Source organism: Chamaea fasciata, unplaced genomic scaffold (assembly GCF_029207755.1).
Source record: "Chamaea fasciata isolate MVZ Bird 193981 ecotype frontalis unplaced genomic scaffold, bChaFas1.0.hap1 SCAF_1, whole genome shotgun sequence".
NCBI lineage: Eukaryota > Metazoa > Chordata > Aves > Passeriformes > Sylviidae > Chamaea > Chamaea fasciata.
In genome coordinates, this window is record NW_027094086.1 from 60,947,551 (window position 1) to 60,955,427 (window position 7,877).

Sequence of the window (7,877 nt, forward strand, 5' to 3'; positions counted from 1 at the left end):
GACTCTTGAGAGAAGTTGGCTTTTCTCACACTGAATACACACCTCCAAAAGAGACTTTCGTCTGGTGCTTGTTGTATGACTGAAATCATGGAATCAAAAGACTTTGCTCTCTAGAATGTTGTCTGGTGGGTGCAAAGGTAGAAGAGAGATGATTTATCCTCAGTTTGTGTTTATCTGCAGTTTGTTTTTATTAATGTCCCGAGCTAACAAACTCTTTTCTGATCATGTGTCAATCCTGCCTCTTCAGAGGGCTGTGATGGGTCTTAAGATTTCCAGTCTACTAGGGTAGGAAAGATGAAAAAGATAAAAAAGTTATTTCTCAAGAGCACCCTCTCAAGTCTTTTCTGTTGACACTCAGCAGAAGATTCCCTGTAGCAAGTGCTGCCTGCTTTCCTCCTGTCTACTTTTCCAGTTAAAGCGATATTGCATCTAAACTCCTGCTTCACTTCTCAGCTAAACCTGCACCTGTGTATCAGCAATAAGTATATTAAAAAGAACAGGCAAGTGTGTTGACTCTCTTCTCTTCGACATTTCTTTTTCAAACCTCTCTTGATAGTTTCCTCCCAGAAAGAGAGCGAGGAGTGTGTGCAAACACTTGTTCTCCACATCAAGCCTGACTGAACAATTTCTCTGCTATTCTGAGTTTCTGGTGAACTGAAAATTACCAGCTGTACTGAATTGTGACAAACACTGTGTATGTGTGCCTGTGTGTCTGTGTGTGGAAGAAAATATATAAACAGAAACTATCATATCTAATGTCAGCAAAATAGCTTTCACATTTATGACCCAATCTAGCATTTTAATTACACAAAATACAAATGCAGCCTTAATTTCTAACTGAAGCTTATTTCTTCAAGCCCTTACAGAAGCATATATAGAGCATGTGTAGAAGAAAAATTCTCTAATGCCTTTTCTGGTTGAGACATAGTCAACAAATAGGACAGCAACCATGTAAATGCAGTCATCATTGCACGGATTTGAAAAAGAAAATGAGATTGCACTAGGGGAGAAGACAGGTATTTTAGAGGTAAGCAGCTTCCACTTCATACTTCAGGATGGCTGCTCCATATCCATATATACTCAAACGTGATCGATATCAAGCTGATTTGCAATGACAATAGAAACTCATTGAACTGCAGTAACACATTTGCCACCCTTTGATGTCTATAATTTTAGCATTAACATGGTAACAATCTGAGCTTTCTGTGTGTGTGCCATGCCACTCCCTCCATGTCAAAGTAAACCACAGTAGCTATATAAAAAGTGTGGTCATAACCCAGCTAGCTAGATTCTTGCCAAAAATTGTTTACAATAGCTGTCTACAGAGTCTGCCAGAATACTGTCGGCCAACTCATACCATGTGCGCCTTTTAGGGTCATGGCTTTAAAAGGACAACAGAATTGCTAAAATCCATCATTTCAGCTGGAACCCTCTTCATCCCTGATGAATTATAGTCACATCTAATAGGAAGGAAATAGACAAAAGCCATCTGCACAGAGCACACCTAGGAGAAAGTAAATAAAGCTTTCAGATCCTGAATGGGAGCACTTCATGTTGGCAAAATTGGACTACCTAGAGTGAGATGCATAGTTGTATCACAAAAATAAAGTTTTTAAAACACTTTCCATGAATTGCACTTACCTGAGAACCTGGGAGACAGCAACTCTTCCTGGGTATTCAGTTAACTGAAACCCATACCTGATTTCCCCAAAGGACACTGTAAATGTGCCACTTTTCTGAACATCATGGTCTGGCCAAACTGTTCCCTTGACATGACTGCTCTGGCAGAAGGCCTCTTCACAGAGGCTTTTCAATCAAATATGGTCCCTCTTTCACTAAAATTTTCAGTTCTGGGCAGGGATACATGCAAGAACAGCATACTTCGAAAGTCAAAGACGTGACTGTAATTTTGTCATAATTATGACTATATAATCACTACATCTGCACAAAAAAGCTCTACACTGTAAGTGCAGCAATGCCACTACACCTAACAGGTGATCTGTGCTATTGAGGCACAGCAGAATTACACTAAGACTGTGGAAAATGAGACCACTCCAGTGTTTAGGTGTGGAGACTGGTGGGTTTTATTTTGCCCAACAGAGCTGGCAGGGACACAGATTAACAGTGTGCTTACAGGTCCAGCAGACAGCAGGATAGATGGCTTGCCACAGAGTCCATTCTGGTGGCTTTAAGGGGTACAGTCCTTGAGTCTCTTCTATGGACTCAGAATCTCAGGATAATGGGTTAGAAGGAGGTCACTAATGAACTAAAAAATGAGACAACCTCTGCCCCCACTGTCACTGCTGCTTGTTCTGCTCTGAGTATTTGCCATATCCATGCTTCCATGAAGATTTGCATGCCATGTCTGTGTGTCCAGGATTACCCTTATTCAGATGGCATGAAGGGACAGTGCTCTGAACTGTCAAGATGAGGGAGAAGCACTGGAGACCGGCACTTTGTGCAGAATGGATAAAGTGAGATAAACTAAAGAGGGTGTAAGTTGAAAAAGGAAAAGGTAAAAAAAGATCCAGTAGGAGCAGAAAGAAAAGGAATAACAAGAGACTGGGCAGAAAAAAGAAGGACCAGAGTGGACAAGGAGAAACAGCTGTAAAGGAAGCAAAAGCAGAAGAAAACACCTTGGGAGACTGAAACACCCAGCTCCAAAGATCTAGGCGACTGAACATGAGCTCATTTCACAGTAAACTCCAACAGCAGGAAACACTGCGTGCCCACGTGCAAGGGGAATGGTGGTGACAGTGAGGTCAGTGGTGGCACTAACTCTACTCACCGTTTGGGAGGTGGGAGATGGCACAGGGCAAGAGGATGCAAACAGCTTTAGCAGAACATTTCCAGGACAAGATAAAGTGACTGGTAGAAAACTCCCCTGTTGTCCATTTGTCATCCATGAAGATTGATGAACCTCTCTGCAGCTCTGTCCTGGTTTTTTCAGTGAAAGAATTCTGCTAGCTTTCTCATAATGGCAGAAATAATTAAAAAGGGGATCAACTTCAGAGGAACACAAACACACACCAAAAGTCTGTTTCTTTAATGATGTCCCCTCCATACTTTACTGGCAGGCATTCTGCTGATCTAATACCTGTTAATTCTATTTTTAATTAGGGCTATAGCTCACCAGAGGCTGTTTTATACTTAATTTGTTGGGCTTTTATTATATGGCTCAACAGTCAGCCAACCACTGTATGCATCATGTGATCCTGGTTGAGATCTTTCAGGCATTACTGCACACTGAGGCCCTTGGAGAGAACGTGCCACTACAATTTGTGAGTCACGCGTTCTTGCTCTGCCTAGGTCTTGTCATGTGTGTGCTTGTCAAGATTCATCTCCATCTCCATTACCCCTGGGGCAGAAGTCATAGTTTGTTTCTGCTCACTTGTCTGATTTTTAGCAGATCATATTCCCATCTTCAGAACCTTAAGCAAGTGCCATCTTTGTAGAATTTAAGGTGGAATTCTTAGTAGTGATTTAATTCAACTCAAACCTATCTTCTAATTGACAGGAAATATCCTCAGTTCAACCATTTTCCTACATTGATGTAGACAGCTATACAAAGAAAAATAATTAAATTAAAAGCATTCTTCACTGTTCCCAAAATGAAAACTAATTTTCTTAAGTGTTTTTCTTGCAATTCTGTCATTTTAAAAATATTTTCTTTTAAGAGTTTGAAATGAAGATCTGAGGCAAATTTTAATTGTTTGAAACACATATCTGAGAGACACATCTTCATTAATTCAATTTTTGCCAGAAAGGATTGCAACCAATTATGCACCAGTTAAAGAATTAGCTGGGAAATTACAAGGAAAGAAACAAGAAATCACAGATATGCAAAGTCCATGGGGCTTTATTGACCAGAACAGAATATAGGCCAATGAAAAAACATTTTATTAAGCCACTGGAAGCCAGCCCAGGGGACTGACCAAACTTTGTTTTGCCTCTAGATTGTCAGCTGTCAGGTAAACAAGAGTGTTAGGACATCATTGACTCCAAACTGGTGAGCAAAAAGGTCACCAACAGCTGTTAAATAGTAAACCTCATCCTCCATCTCTGTGGTGCCAAGAAGGATGACAAAAGGTTTTCAGTCACACACTGAGAGTGTTGGTAGAACTTGTCATGTCATCCTAAACCAACACATCAGTTCCAGAGAACCACTGTCCTTCTTATCTGAATCCACAAAAGGCTTGTCACACAAGCAATTCCCACAACTGGGAATTGCAGGTCTTACATTAACAGTATAATGGAACTTCTTGCCTATCTCCAGATAGCAGAAAATAATCTCAGAAAATTCCTTCTTTCTCCACTCTCATCTGGTAGGGTTTTCCTGGAACAGATGGAGGGAATAAATCAAGACAACACTGGCTGTTCTGGAAAAACTTCAGAAACAGTACATTAAATAAAAAATAATAAGTAAAATAATAAAGAATTTATAAATCTATATAATCCATGTATAAAGATAAGTAACCAAAATAGCCCACCTAGACATACATCTAGTAGCATTAAAGATGTGACCTAGCTCCAGCCAGCTCAAAAGAGCAGTTGGTCTGGATCTGGTTTTGTCTACAGAAGCATGGTTAGTCAGATGATCTTCTGTATTATTTCAGTGGGAAAACTACAGGAATCAGAGTTCCTAGATTGGGAAGTTTATGGCAAAGTGGGACAAGGAAGCTGGGCTTCTACCCACTGCGTGTGTAGCCACACAAGTCACAGCTGGCAAATCAGAAGTGCGGTCAAGTTACCCTCTGTGAGCCACAGATTACTTGTTCCAGGAACAAAAGATCTAGGCACAAGGTAATGTGTTATTTCTTTTCCACCCTGAAAAAGAGTTGAAACAACATATATCAACCTGAAAAGGTTCTTCCTTTCCATCCCACGGTAGAACACAAAGCCCAGCAAAACACCCTGAACTTTACCAGCAAAACCTCACAGAACTGAAGAAACCTCAGGCTGTAAGGGGATTTTTATTGGAGAACTGATAAAACTGTATTTTTCCTAACATATCCTGGCAGGCCTAGGAAGACCTCTAGAACAGAAGACCTTGCATGGAAGAATAAAATAGAGAGGATAGATTTGCACAATGCATATTGAAATTATCCATCTTGGTGTTACCCTATGCTAGGAAGGCATAATAAACTTCTCTGAAAGACAATCCTAGAATCATAAAATAGTCTGGGTTAGAATGGACATTAATGTCATCTAGTTTCAAGGTCCTTGCCGTAGGCAGGGACACTTTCCACTAGACCAATTTGCTCAGAGCTCCATCGAACCTGGCCTTGAACACTTCCAGGGCTGGGACATCCATAACTTCTCTGGGCAACCTGCTCCAGTGCCTCATCACCCTCACAGTAACAAATTTCTTCCTAAGATCTAATCTAAATCTACTCTCTTTCAGTTTGAAACCGTTCCCCCTTTTCTTATCGCTACATGTTCATGTAAAAGGTCCTTCTCCATCTTTCTTGCAGGCTCCCTTCAGGTACTCAAACGCTGAAATTAGGTTGCCCGAAAGCATATGCATGATGGTCAGGTTCATGGGGAATCTTCAGACAGAACAACTTGGATTCTTGACCAGTAAGTCTCTAGCCCAGGGACTGCTGGAAGAAAGGAAGGAAGGAAGGAAGGAAGGAAGGAAGGAAGGAAGGAAGGAAGGAAGGAAGGAAGGAAGGAAGGAAGGAAGGAAGGAAGGAAGGAAGGAAGGAAGGAAGGAAGGAAGGAAGGAAGAAGGAAGGAAGGAAGGAAGGAAGGAAGGAAGGAAGGAAGGAAGGAAGGAAGGAAGGAAGGAAGGGAAGGAAGGAAGGAAGGAAGGAAGGAAGGAAGGAAGGAAGGAAGGAAGGAAGGAAGGAAGGAAGGAAGGAAGGAAGGAAGGAAGGAAGGAAGGAAGGAAGGAAGGAAGGAAGGAAGGAAGGAAGGAAGAACGGAGGAGTCACTCCAGAAATGGCCAGTTCCTTAGCTCTTCTGCAGGGATCTGCTGCTGGCTCACCAGAGAAAAATTGCTAGGCTGGATAGAACTTATCCACCCACAGAGCAGCTCTTCTGCACTCTACTCACCTGTCACTGGTATCCCTTCCTGCTTTCAGCCCCATTTCCATGCAGTGCTACCATCTCTGGACTCCTTAAGAAGAATTGCAAGCATCAAGGGACATTACTGCTGATGCGATCATCAATGACTGCTGCTGGAAATCCATGCAGAAATATGTGCTGTACACAGGGAGGCAGACAGCAACAACACCCAGCTCTCCTTCCCTCTCTCCCTTCCTCCACTTATAATTAAATTCAAGGGCTGTAATTCCCACTATCTCCTGTCAGGATAGTTCCAGTCCTTGAGGAAGCAGTTAGCAATAGCAAGCCATGCCTTAGCAGCAGTGTGCCGTCCCACATGTGAAAAAACCAGCATGTGCAGGTAGACATCTGATTTTAGCCAGGAATTTTTTGGATGTACAAAAATGAGGGATAAGAGCAAATCCATGTGCACGGGTTGACCAAAATAACAATGTTTCACTTGATCTAATTTTGAGGCTAATTTTCCTCACAGAAGGGGACAGAGGAGAGGTCAGATTGTGGAAACACCTAAATCCTTTTAACATAAGCCACAGCCTCGCAGTTTTGAGGAATGAGTCTTCCTGTAGTCCCAAGCATTTTGTAGTAACATTTATATGCAAATCATGAAGTCAGGGTCAGGCCAGGTCTGACAGCAGTAGGTAGAGTCAAACACATTCTCACGATCAGCATGCAAGTCCGAAGTGACAGGGCAGGTCCCATGTAAAGCCAGGAGCAGGAGCCATGGCCAGGCGTGACTGAAACACAGTTGGAGCTAGAGCAGAACGCAGCACAGACTGAGCTGCAGTGGAGCCCCTGAGCTGAACATATGAGTGGAGGCCCTGTGGGAGTCTGATGAGAGCAGCTAAGGCTCATTAACGCCCTCAGGACCCTGACACAATTTTTCTAGGACATATGCAACAGGAGAAGTGAACAAGTACCAAGGAACTTTGCCTGAGCCAAGGGTTACCCACCAAAAGAAGAAGCCCCAGATGTTCCAGTGTGGTACATGCCACAGGAGTGTCAGACAGGCTGAGATGTTTCCTGTCTCATCGTTTTGCCCCAGAACACTTGACAAACAAGCAAATAATGGTTAGCACCAATCTGCAGTGACCATGCCCAAGAGAAGAGGCAGCCACCCATTGTGACATTTTCTTTCCTTGATGCCTTGGGAAGGCTGACTTGAAACAGAGACTGGACAGAGGTAGAGAATTAAGTAGATATTTATTGAAAGGCCTTTAGGGTACACCCTGGCAGGACAAGAGCCTGACCAGGGCTACACCCCAAGGTGGACTTAGAATGGTCACAAAATGGAGGACTCGTCACGAGGTCGTACATTTTTATAAGTTTGGTTCATTTGCATATTGGGGCCCAATTGTCCAACCATAACCTCAAGTCTAGCACTTAATATAGACCCAAAACTACACCCTTAGGCAGCACAGAATCTGAAAAACATGAAAGCTAGATCTTAAGGCATCATCCTCACACCCAGAAAAGCCAGCAACAAACAAACTTTTAAGGGAGGTTAGGAGGAACATTAAAGGCTTTGAGTTGCAATAGATTTTTAAAACAATCATGATAAAATTTATCACAGAGTATTATATTTTTAGTGTTTTCATAATACATGGTTTATATACAAGACTACAGAGACCTACCTTTCGATTTCTCAGATTTTGCTGTTTTCAAATTCACTCATAGGATTTTGATCATTACTGTTTTTCTCAACTGAGTTTCTTCACAAGAAAACAAATAGCCAGGTGAGCCCATGAACTAATGCAACCTAATCTTGAACAGCTTTTGTGCTTGTGAAAACTGACTTTTAACTTTCTTTA